We start from the raw sequence: 12819 nt of genomic DNA, 5'->3' as shown, positions 1-12819 counted from the left end.
GCCAGAATCTGAAACAGGCAGTCGAGTTCTTAAAACAACAAGACACTTCAATATAATAAGATTCTTCTGCACTACTTGTAATGCAAGGGATAGATAATCTAGGCATAGCAGCCAGTGTGACAAGGAGCCAGAGAAGCTACAGATCCCTTTAATCACTCCTTTAATACTGTTTTTCTATCAAGCAAATTATTTACTTTCTTAGCAGAAGGAATAGAATGTTCTGGGGAACAAGTGGTCTCTCAGTGATGTCCCCTGTGGCACTTCTTAATTTGCAGGCTTTAATTGGGCTTGTGTTGAGAACACTGCGAACAAGAGCTGACTGAAGAGAGAAACTTGACTTCAGGGTTTCTTGTTGAAGCCTTCCTCCATTAACCTTGAGGCTTTTTAATTTTGAAATGGAAAGCTATTAGTAGAGCAGTGGGGAGTGGAGGAAAGGTGTATTATTGGATGCGCTCTCAAAGAGATGGCCCAAGGTATGGCTTTTTCCTCTCACATTGATGCTAACAATCAACTTCTGAGGGAGTCTGGACGTCTTCCAGATTCTTGCAAGATGTTTCTTGATCGCCTTTCCTTATGAACCTTATTAACACCCTGAGAAAACTTGCTTAACTTTCTGTTGGCACTCAGGGAGACCTCCTTACCAAATGTTCGGGGTGGTCAGAGGGGTGTCTATGTGAGCCCATGGTGACACGTGTGCACTGCCACTGATAGCTTAAGCTCTTCTGCATTCCTAGGAGAGTCAGCAAGCTGCAGGCAAACAGCTGTCTGGGGAGCTGGGTTAGGGTCTCCTGTTTGATTCTTGCAGGAGAAACTGACAGAGTCACCTTGATGCAGAAGTTGCCTAGTCTCAGACTGGACTAAAACTCCACGATGTAGCAAGGGCAGTTTCCAGCTGGGCCGAAAAGCATTCAGGCTGATAAAATGTTTGAACCTGATTTGTGAGATTGTTTCTGGGAGCTCTGCTGCAGTCTGCCAGGTCAGATGTCAGTTGTCTGCAGGAGCTCTTCACGTAAGACACTTGGTGATGCTGAGCACTCCAAAAACCCTCATTTCCATATGGAAATTTTTCAAAGCTTAAACAATGCAACTCAAAACAAATGCCAAGCATGCATGAGCTGCTGCTTAGCTCTTAATATACTTTCCCCTGTTCCCAAATAGTTGCATGCATAGCCATATCTCTGCCCATCAAACCCTTTGCAGTGGGGTGGTATCCCCAGTATACCTTCTGCATTGTCAGAGTCACCCATAAAATAATTGAGTAACTGTCCTGCTTGGTAACTGACCCTTGAGCCTTCCTAAGAGCATTGTTTGCACAGATTCAGCTCATGAAAGTAGACAAATATTAGCACAAAGATCTGAATAAATAATAATATTAAGTATGTAATATTGCAAAGAGAAATTTTTGTTCAGTGTTGGTAGTTGTTAGAAGCATTTTTTTTTCTATTCCCCAGTTCAGTCTCTTGGAAAAGAATGTAGGAGGCACTGCAGAAAACAAACAAACGGTTTCTGCAGAGCACATGTGTGCCCCAAGGCACTTCTGTGGCAGTCAGAAAATCTTTATGCGTCACATAAGAACAACACTAACACCTATGTTTGGCTTTCTTTAAGAGTCTGCTAGTGCAAGCAAGTTTTTCTTACCATCCCACATTAGCAGAAACGTTTTTACAGATAGAAACAGTGGCACATTGATACGTCCAACAGCTTCTCCAGCTTCTTGCTGTGGAGCCCAGAGGCCTCCTGGCTGTGGATGGCCGCATGGCTGGGCTCTGGTTCTGAGCCTGCAGGAGGGAGCTCTTCATCCGGTCGTGTGCCTGCTGTCAGAGCGCTATCAGGCCACGGCATCAAGGGGACACGCCTGCTGATTCCTGCCCCAAATTTTTTTCTATTAGCTACTCTGCTGGAGCAAACGAACTGTGCTTGGTTCAGCATAATGTGTACTGATGAGCTTGAAACTAAAACCAATGTCTCACTGGTCTTCTGAAGTGAAAGCTAAAGGTGTGCAAGTTTCTGACAACTGAGCAACTTGTTGCTCGTTTTACATCCAGCTTACCTGGGTCAATAGCAAGCCTCCTATAAGGCAGTATTTGCTAAAAATACGGAATCTCCCAAAATAAAAGATCATTTGTTTCTGTAATGATTGCTTATCTGGCCACAAGTCTGATTCGATGTTTTAAGTAGGTTACTATTCTATAAATCACATTATGTGCATTTCTGTACACTAGGAGCCACCCGTACTAATTGAACCAGGAAATCTACTGAGAAAAGAGTACAGAGACGCACTGGATTGCAGATAAGGAGCATTCATCTGCTAAGGCCCTGCACTGACAGTTTCTCGTGCTCAGTGAATACACAGAGGCTTCACTGTCTGGTTAGGCCACAGAAGCACTAAAGCAGGTACTACAAAACACTGTCTAACTTTGCACAAGGTTGCAGTTAACAGTTCTGTACCTGTGTATGGCAGGTGGTACAGAAATCTGCAGGGGTCTTTCCAAGCGTAACCAAGTGCATGCACTTGATGCAGTCCATCAGCATGCTGTTGAGCTTGTAGGGCTGAGCGAAGCCAGAGGTAGGGGTACGAGGAGGCGGTGCTATGATAATTGCTGGTAGGAGGATGCAAGTGTCGTGCTGCAAAAACCAGTGAATTGATGTGGGCGCTCGCATTTACTGAAACGTTTCACATTGCCCAAGCAATGTCAGGCACTTTGTCGTCTCCTCTCCAGTAGTTACACGTGCAATATTTTGTTGAAAAGATCATGCTCACATGAAGTACATGGCAGATAGAACACACAGTGAGTCATTTTCAACATGGTTCCTCTTGGAAGCGAGAGGAGCTGAGCAGCCCATGAAATGTCACTACTTTCAAATATGCTAGGTAGGTTTGAGGAGCTGGAAACTGTTCGTATCACTGCACACTGAAAGTTGGTTCAAGTGTTGGTTAACAGCAAATCCCCCAAAATTTATGAATGAGGGCATTCTTTTCATAGCTTAAGCTCTCAACTCAGTAGTCACCTGCTCTGTTTCCTGCACCATATGACCGCTTTGGATTAGGAAAATTACTAACTTCTGACCTTCAATAAATAACAAATTATGCATGTTTTGGAGTATACAAAATTAGTTTGGAAATGTCTTACTAGAAATTAATTACATACTTGCAAGTGGTTGTTGGTGGTTTTGTTTTGTTCTCTTTTTTTTTTGGGGGGGGGTTGTGTTTTTTGGGGGGAGGGTGAGGGTTGCTTTTAATATAAATTAAAGTAGGTTAGTTATCACCCTACAGCATCTGGTTGTTTTTTTCTAACACTGTACTACCATGAGCATGGTAGCTTGCAAGAGCTGCAGCCAGCACTCCCTCTGGATCCAGGTGCAAGGTGATGGAACAGAATGGGACAGCAAAAAGTGGGTAGAGACTGCTTTAGCTCCATTTTATGCTTGTTTAAGGTGCTTACAAAGCTATGGTGTAAAGGTGCAAGTAATCCTGTGTCAGCTGAGTTAAACTGACGTTGCCACTTCCTCCCTTGCGCTTACGCTTGTCTGACTGGATAGGGAGCTGCTTCGGGTACCTGGCTTGACTTGAAAGCTTCATGTAAGTGCCTTGCTGCAGAATGTGCAGCCCAAGGGAACAGTCTGTGTGATCACAGCAGTCCAGAGTTGGACTGAGTTGGCTGCCATGAACCCAAACCTAAAGACTCTGATAGGGAACCAGCAGGATTTTTGCACTGTTGTCACTTCTCCGTTTGAGTTTCCATTATGCTGAGGTCATGTTCTTGTGAATCCAAGAAAATAATTTGCCCTAGTTGCATATAACTCAAAATGTTTTAAGTACTATTTATGGCATTAAAATCTTCAATCCCCTTTATATTCTTAATGTGACAGTTTTTTCACAGTAAAAACATACATCTTCAAAGAAGAAGAATCACAATACTATATAGGTTAAGTGTAGTTTTACAACATTAGTTTCCATAGCTTTCAATGTTACGTTAAGAAGAGTTGAGACAAAAATCTGCTGCTACTGGTAATGTCAAGTAACAGCAAAGCAATGTAATGGGGGGGCTGGGGGGAAGGGGGGAAGCAAGAGATCCTGGTTTGCGGTGCCTGTGGTCCTCTGCACCAGATGCAGAAGTAGGAAGTGAGGATGGAGTGGTTTGTCTGGCCCAGTAGCCCATTAATTTCTCATTTTGCACGTTACTTTACATGAAGGCAGCTGCACGCACAACTGATTCATACTGTGTATTTACACAGTATAGTTTAATACTGAATTTAAGATGCTTGTTTTTGTGCTGTTGTTAGCTTGATATGTGTTTAATTTTCATTATGAAAATAGATTCTCCCTTTATTTCGTAAGCATGCAAATGGTTTTGCATTTTTACAAGCTCTACCATGTTTAAATAATGTGGTCAAAACTACTTTCATTATGAAGGGTATCTCTATGGGGAAGAGAGGAAGGAAGAAGGGCAAACTAAGCTTGCTATTCATAATAAAACTCAGGGTCAAACTGGTGAAACTGGGATAGGAGCAAGGTTATGCCTTAGAAAACCATGAAGAGCATCCTGCTTGGATGATTATACTACTTCTGGACGTTGTGGGATTGTCAGTACTCAGTCTGTTTGTGGTTATACATTCCCCTTGCTGTTCTGGTTCATGTAAGAGAAGCTGCATAGGCATTTCAGTATTTCACTGAAGCTTGGTCTTTTGAGTATGTTTTTCTTACAAGCCTTTAAAGAACAATACCTTACAGCCATGTAAAACTGGACTGAAAAAGAGAGCACGCTAGACAGTCTGGGAATTTTAGTCTAATGTAAATTAAGATAAAAACTTGTTCTAGCAGTGGGCTGGTCATGTTGTTTGATTGCTCATAGATGGTTTGATGAACGATAGTCACATACGCAGAAGGGTAAGTGATGCATGGAAACAAGTGTAAGGTTCCTTTCAGGTCACACCACCCAATAAAAAACGATCAGGTGGTGAGCAGTCTCACCATCTCTCCCCCCATCTGTCACTGTAAAAATGTAGCAGTTATTCAGGTATAACCTACATCCACTTAAACTACTGTTGTGTGGAGATTAATCCTCATTTAACATGGATCATAATTTCTGGAATATATGCATGATAATAAGATACTGATATAGCTTGTGTGTATGCTAACACTACTCTATACCCAAAGCGTGAGATTTTAGGACCACCCCAACGGTTTTAACGCTTGCTTTCCTACCTCTCTGAATTAGGGTCTCTGTGCAGACATTGGATGCAGATGTAAAGAGGGGGGGAGTGTTTCTGGTGGCTCTTTCTCTAAGGTAATTCTTCTGTGGGACTGTTCCTCAGACAGATAAAACAGTTTAATACATTCATTACACATTATCTATTAGTTTATAAGTTTACCTTCCAGCTAAAAAGCTGAACATGAAAAATATTTCTGTAACTTGGATAGCATTCTGTAGATTTAACTTTAATAAGTTCATGAAAAGTAAACTTTGAATACCAGGCTACCAAAGCTTTAAAGTTGATGCTATTAAAAGCAGTGCAACATCATAATGCTGGTTTCAACCAAGAGTAAATTTTGGAAACTTCTTGTCAGGAAGAGTGTTTGGCAGCATGTTACATGTTTGAAATATCTGAAGGCACTCGGAATTTAGGTGAAAATACAGCACTCCAGACTGTTAACGTAAGGAGTTTCTAGTGGTATCCCCTGATTTAACATGCAGGATCAGTCTGTTCATGTTTTTAACAGCAAGTAGTATTTTGCAATTGTGTAAATGATAGCGCCAACAACAGCTGACAAAGTTTGCATCACCAATCCAGAAAAATGTTGGATCAAATGGTCTGTTTAGATATGTTTATAACCTAAGAGATGCCTAGAATTTTCACTATTTACTATTTTTCTTTTTTAGATTTTTGTGAATTTATCAGCCTTCTCATCTAGAAACATTTGAATTGCAGTTGCAATAAAGGTAAAGACTGACTTGTATTTTGGGTACTAGTGAGCAGTCAGATTGATGGGAACTGGGGAATGGGCACTTAAATAATCCTTACCAAAATCCTGCGACAGTGAACTTTGTCCTAGCATCACTACTATGATCAGTCCAAGTAGTGATAGACTTGGAGTGAGGCCTCTGTTTCTAAGTTGATGGAAAGATTTTCTAACAAAATGAGCTTTTTGAGTATCACTGCATTTGTTAACAAATAAAATTCTGTTTTTTGTTGCTAACCATAATTTGCTATTGTGATTATTCTGTCCCTTTTTCAGAGCAAAAACATTCCTAAAAGTAAGCTGAAGAAATGGTCAATAATGTCAGTTTATTCCTCTCCCTTCCTTCAAAAATCAAGTCTAAGACTGGTTTACTGTCTGATTGATTTAGTGCTGTACAAATAGTTTATTGCTTTTGCAATTGCTACTGTGACTTGTGCTTTATTCTTATTAAAATGATCCAGTTCCCTAAATGTCAAGACATGCCATCAAGTTTAGAGTTTCAGCTGTGTGGTCTATGCAAGCAGTCACTCAGATTTTTGTTGTCTGAGCTAGCAGGGTTTGAACAAGCCCTTTCAGGAAGTTCTGCAGACGCCTCGTGCTCCCAGGTGGTGCCGCAGGGTAGGACCTGTCAGCGGAGGCAGAACCAGGTGGTAACAGGGCTACACGCCGTGCTGGCAGAGCTGCCTTGCTCTGCTGTCTCTGCTTTGAGCTCTTGCTTTGAGCACATGAGAATGACCCAATCCTGTAAACACATCCTCTGCTGTTTTGCAGAAGTTCCTTGAATATTTTGGACTAAGAATATCAAAAGCTGCCTGCCTCTGAAATTGTACATGTTACACAAGCATGTTGGTGTCTGTGAATAAAAAGTGCCAACACACTTTTATAAATGTGACCGGTATTTGTGTGGCACAGTTTGTTTGTTTTTTTTAACCAAAAAACAAAACAAAAAACCCACATTGTTTCAGAGCTCTTTTTTTCCTCTTTTTTTCTTCTTTTTTTAACCTTTCTTTCTCTAAGAATTGTGCTAGTCTCTGTATTAATCTCCTGTCTTGGTGTGAACAGTTGTTTGGAGTCCTGCATTTTTTTCCCCATGATGGTGGCATTACAGTGCTCAGAAGATTGAGCAAAATAATACTCAAAGCTGTTAAATCTAAAAACTTTAACCTCCGCATTACTGTGTAAGAGAAAATGTCCTGAAATGTGTTTGTTCATCTTTCTTCCTCTTTGAAGTGTAGCTAAACTCAAAGAACTGTTACAATACAGTAAGTCAGTAAGACTGTCTTCTCTGGTAGAAAATGCCATGACCAGTGTTATTTCCCTTGCTGCTGGGTAAAACCCCAACTTCCCTGACTAAATTGGTACACACTGCATGAATTAATACGCTGCATTTATTATCTGTGTACAGCTCATCTTTGGAGTATACCCCGAGATCGTCCGAATAAAAATTAATGCCTGAATTGCCAAATAATGTTATTAAAATAGCTGTACCCTAAAGATCTCCATGTATCACTAAGCACAACATGAAAGTAGCAAAAAGCAAGTTCACTAACAAAACATTTAGAGTAAAGTGAGTAAAAAGTTGCAGTTTAAAGCCCTGCCTTAGGTGAACCTTTACCTGTGAATTCCAGCTATGTACCCAGAGATGATAGATATCTAGATAAGGATCTAGGTATGTTTGACTGGAAGGTGATAGGACAGGTTCACTGTGTACCAAGCAATGGATTATGCTCCAACTTAGCTAAAATTAAGACCAGAGGGAAATTCACTTCCTTAAACAGACAAAACACATCATCGCTGTTTCCCTGGAAATTACTGTGATTATGCAGAAGATTAAAATATGCTTGCTTCCAATGCTCTTAACTTTCATTGACTCTCAAACCACTTTCCTCCGCAGCTTAACTAGTTACACAGTGAAAATAAAAAAGCAGAGATGGCTCATGCTTGAAATCTCGGGGGCATCCGTTTCAAATGTCCATGGGTGGGGACTCTTTTCTTAAACTTGTGTTTTTAAGTGCACACTCAGGCATCTGTATATCAGAAAATCTGCATGGAGAACATTTCTCAAAATTGCAAATTAAAAAAAGCCTCATTCTTTTTGTTTAGTCACAGCAAAGGGAGGAATTTGCGTTAGGATTGTGAACTCCAAAGAGAAAAGTGAAAGTGTATTGCCTAACCCTGGTGCTCCTCTTGTTGACAGTCCCCACAGAATTTTCAAAACCCCATACAGACTTCAGAAAATTCCCTCCCCAACCTGCAGCACACTTTTTTGTAGGCAGAAGCCTGCTAATGTAGTATATGAGCAGGAACACTTCCCTTTTTTTCATCCCCCCTTTTTTCTTTCTTTTTTTTTTGTTACATATGTAATTCATTTTACTACCTAAATTATGACCCATGTCAGGGAAGAAAGCAAACTAATGCCACAGATAAAAGACAATGCAGTCTTTGATAAGAAGGTTAAATATAAAGTTGGTGGCAGTATTTTTTGTTGAAATGAAAACTGAAGAGACCCTCTGTTTTTCTGAACTAATACAAAATAGTATGTGGAACTTCAGTCTGGCTCAACTTGCCCAACAGTCGCTCCTGGTAAGATATTTAAGAAGAATATAATCTGTCAGGGTAACTACAGTAAAAGGGAGAAGCTGTTGGAGCACATTACTGTGTCCAGATTTCAGAGGAGTGCAGGAAGTTAATTTCACTGGAATCCTTCAATGGAGCATTAAGATGGGATTATGATGGTATCTGCCATTACGCTGCATGCTTGGCTGGCAGACTGGGCTTCTGTTCATGCACTTTAGCATTTTAATGTTTGAGTTGTTCCATTCACAAAAAAGGTTATTACAGAGCAATGCTGATACATTTCAGGAAATTTATTAATATAGGAAGTAGTTTTTAACATCCGGCTCTCCTCTGTTCATGTTACTAAGCTTTGGTCAAACAGACGTATCAGCTGAATCCTATTTTAAAAAGAATGATTCTGTGTTTGCTGTCTCTTAATTTTTGTTCTTACATAGTAATGGAGTCATGCTACTACTCTATTTTGTGTTGGTAAATGCTATTTTACTTTTTAAGTATTTCTAATGCATTATCACAAAAGTATGTACAGTTTCTTCTAGGTCATGCTGTACAGATGTTTGGTAAGATACCAAACATGAGGTCAGCAAGTAAGTGTTTGTATTTAACCTGTGTAGCTATGACAGTATCAATGATTATTTTTTTTGGCATGTTGAGTAAAATGTCATTAACATTTGTTGTCCAAGCCTAATACCATGACTTGGTCGGTCTTAACTTGAATGCAAACACTTCTGCATTCAGTGAAACAGTTGTACCCAACAAGGATAAACATAAATGCATCGTCTCTGGATAAATATTAAAACATTTTTTATCCAGGAAGATTATTTGCTGTATTCCTTCATTTTTACTTGCAAAACACAAAGCACCTGTTGTCCTAATTGCCTTATGTTGTGGAAGGATGTTGTTGAAATAATTACTATAAGCACAGGATAATGTCTTGAGGGGACATGAGCACCCTGTGTCCATGGATATCTTCCTAATACTGATGATAAATCAAAAATGGATAAAAATGAATGTTTAATAGACCCAGGAAAGCAGCTGGCAACTAGAAGCAAAATAGTAGTTAGAAATTACAAATGTAACTTATGTATCTGCAGCAACCCCCCCAACACATTCATTCCATCTGACTTTGAAGATTGTAAAGCACCATACGTTACTTATTTACTTCTAATGTTTCCTGAAAATGCAGGGAAAACTGAGTTCTTAACTTTCCCATATTAAAAAAAAATGGCTTTGATTAAACTCTCACTTTGTTGGGAGTGTTCTGATTAGGAAAGCAAAGCAAAAACTATTCATTGACTGCTGAGTGAGGTGAACTCACGGCAGAGTTTAAGAAGTTACCAGGAAGAAGTAAGTCGTGTGAGTGTTGCTAGTCCCTTCCAATGCAAAGTAAACCAGCTTGACGTGAAATAGCACAGAACATCATGCCAGTATTTAGATGCCCGTGTTCCATACAGGAAAAAAAACAGTGGGAATGTCATCAAGTTCAGTGTGGAGTCTCACTTGTGCTTTTGCATTGTGTTACTTCTCCCTTTTCTAGCTGAAGTGTCTCTCTTTGGCCTGCAGCCAGTATCTTAAATCACATTTTCAAGTCAGAATCACCCTTAAAAAGGTTCTAAACATACACTGGTTATAAAAATTAGGTTTAACCGCTTCCTTGGAGTTACATATTCTGCTAGAGACTGCACAAACAGCCCGTGATATGGACCCATTTTTTTGTAATGCATAACTCCAGTTTGAATATAAATTGTTTTAGGAGATTCTTGGAGACCTGGGGTATAGAATTTCTCAAGGACGGTGCATTTTTTGCCTTAAGACTCAGGCAAGAAAACTTATGGAAGATGCAGAAAATAGGGCTTCTGTATTTGTAGGTCTCAAACTTATCTGATCTTCTAGACCACATAATTCAACAATTTTAGGAGTCCTTTACTTCTGTATTTTTGCAAAGCAGCTTGCTATTGAGACAGAAGCAGAAAATGAAAAGATGATGATAACTTAAATCTCACTAGCTGGATCATCAGAGCCATTGAAGTCGCAAGTTCTCCATTGCAAAATGTTTTTTTAAACACAGACTCGTAACTAGGCAGTCTATACGTTAATAATCTTCTTCCCTGGTGTAATAACGATTCTTAATCAACTGTTTAGGTAGTTTTTGGTGAACTTGCATGGCCACAGTCCTCTGAAATTTGTCCTTGGTCATACTGCTTGCCTTTTCATGTGCTTATTATTAAAAGTTGGGTGAAACACTACAAACCCCTAGCTTTGCTGCTGAACCACAGAAGAGTAACACTTGCCATAATGCCTGATGAGTCTGGGTTGTATGTTGAGATGTTTAAATCAGGCTGAAATATGTCTTTATTTCTGTATGTTTTCCTTCTTAATTTTTGTACCCTGTAGACAGTGTATTTTGTAGCTGTTGGAGGAGTCTTGAGGCAAAATCAGTATTTTTCAGTTGAGTGTTTTCTGGTTTTCCATCCTCTTCTGAAATACTGTGTATTCAAGCCAGCAAAAATGACCGTGTTCATTTCCTTTAACAAAAATGCCAGTGAGACAAAAGGTTCACTTCCTTTACCACAAAACCAGCGGTTTAACAGCTGAGCTTGCTGTTAGTTAAATTGAGTGCTAGCATACACAGACTGCAGTATAAATTGGATTGGCTTGTGACCTTGTCCGCCCAAGGTTTGTGATCAGGTTACAGCACAACCAGCCCAGGCTGAGCCCAGGCTGGTAAGGGAGGAAGTGTTGGAGTGAATGAGCCGAAGGTACTCAAGGTACTCACCGTGTGCGTCCTGCACAGAGTTTAATGAGGAAAAGTAACAAGAGGTGGGCCTGGAGGAAGTACTTTCCTGGGTCAGTGGGTTCTCAGAGGACAGTTCTCACCTGTGGATTCTTGCCTTGGCCTTCTATGCTTTTTGCCTTTGGGGCACACAAACAGGCCTTATCTTTTCCCTAAATATTTGCTTGCCCTTATGCTACCATTAGAAGAGACAGTTTCACACCAGCCTGCTAGATAATTAGGAAATACAGGGTAAGAATGGCTGGTCTGCTTTCTGTTACAGTTGTGCTGGAAGTTGCAGCAACAGATTTATGACATTTGACACTTACAAACTGATTTATTTTCATTTTTCTAATTGACATTAACTGCATATATGTTCTGAGGCAGTAAAACAGCAATGATTAATTTTTTTCTTGAAAATAAAAATGTGATTTTCATTTAGCAGCTAAGTAAAATCATTGCATTAACATTTTATCACTCAGCAGTAAGAGAAGCAAGACTTCCTAATACTACTTGTGGTTTAGCTATTTCATATAGAATCCATATTTAAGAAGGTTCTCCAGACTTCTGTCAGATCTGCTATATCTGACTTCCCCCTCTCCCTCTTTGTTCAGACATAGGTACTACTATTTACACTATAGACACAACAAGAGCTCTTGAAAACTCTTAAGATTTGGAGCCACTACTGCATTTACAGAGCACAGAAGTATTTCTGAAACTTGCAGGCATTACTGTGAAGCTTTTCATTGCCCCTTGACGTACAAAATTGTGTAAGAGGAAGATGTTTAGAAATCTGCCTGTGAGAAAGGAACAAAAATTGAACCTTGTGTACTTTTTTTTCTACCATGAGTAACTTGCATTGATATTGGCAGAGTTTGTTTTTATAAAAAAAAAATGATATGATCTAAACACTCAATCATCTCCCTTAGTTTTTATTCTTTCTGTCTTTCTAACCCCAAAAGAGTTGTAATTAGTCACAACATTCTTCTAACTCTTATGTAGAAATATTCTTTTATTCTTCTGTGTGACAGGTATAAACTTGGAAAATCAAAATTTGTAAAGAGCCTGGTAGTATGCGCTTTTTTGTTTATCGTGTTTAAGCTTGCTGCTTCTTTTTGACAACATAGTATTTCTCAGGCTTTCTGTACTTTCCTTTTTAAATACTAAGCTCTGAGTTCCAGTACAGGAACAAATTCAAGACTAGTAGATATTGATTAAAATCCCTTCCAAAACCAGACTTTAATTAATACCCAATGTATTTGTTTTTCCACTTATAAATTATGAATGTGTATTGTGCTTTCCAAAACGTTTCAATCTGCCTAAATGCTAGAGAAATGTGAGCAGTTGTTACTTATTCATACTGGATTGTTTTGGAAGATTTCAGTACTTCCTGAAAGGAGTCAACCTTAAATAATTATGTTAAAGCCAGAATTGTGTCTCCATTTGAAGTTGCAAAGAGCTCAGTCATAGGAGAACCAGGATTTCCTCCAGTGTTGCTTTTAAATTAAAC

The 12819-nt window shown here is 39.4% G+C and overlaps 1 protein-coding gene across 15 annotated transcripts in view; it reads left to right on the top strand.

The window, feature by feature from the left end:
• The window catches only part of ACSL4 (acyl-CoA synthetase long chain family member 4), a 40698-nt gene that overhangs the window by 7123 nt on the left and 20756 nt on the right, over positions 1 to 12819 (top strand). For 8 of the 15 annotated variants that reach the window (XM_035541166.2, XM_035541162.2, XM_035541175.2 and 5 more), the window contains exon 2: positions 5883 to 5942. The exons of 5 other annotated variants lie outside the window; for them this stretch is intronic. The gene's annotated coding sequence lies outside the window, so the exon portion shown is untranslated. Of the gene's footprint in view, positions 1 to 2227; positions 2395 to 5219; positions 5289 to 5882; positions 5943 to 12819 lie in introns of those variants that run through there. 2 more of the 15 variants (XM_035541165.2, XM_035541170.2) reach the window with 2 other exon arrangements.

This window comes from Cygnus atratus, chromosome 13 (assembly GCF_013377495.2).
Source record: "Cygnus atratus isolate AKBS03 ecotype Queensland, Australia chromosome 13, CAtr_DNAZoo_HiC_assembly, whole genome shotgun sequence".
Lineage (NCBI taxonomy): Eukaryota > Metazoa > Chordata > Aves > Anseriformes > Anatidae > Cygnus > Cygnus atratus.
Note: the sequence above shows the minus strand (reverse complement) of the source record. Positions and strands in the feature narration are given on the sequence as shown.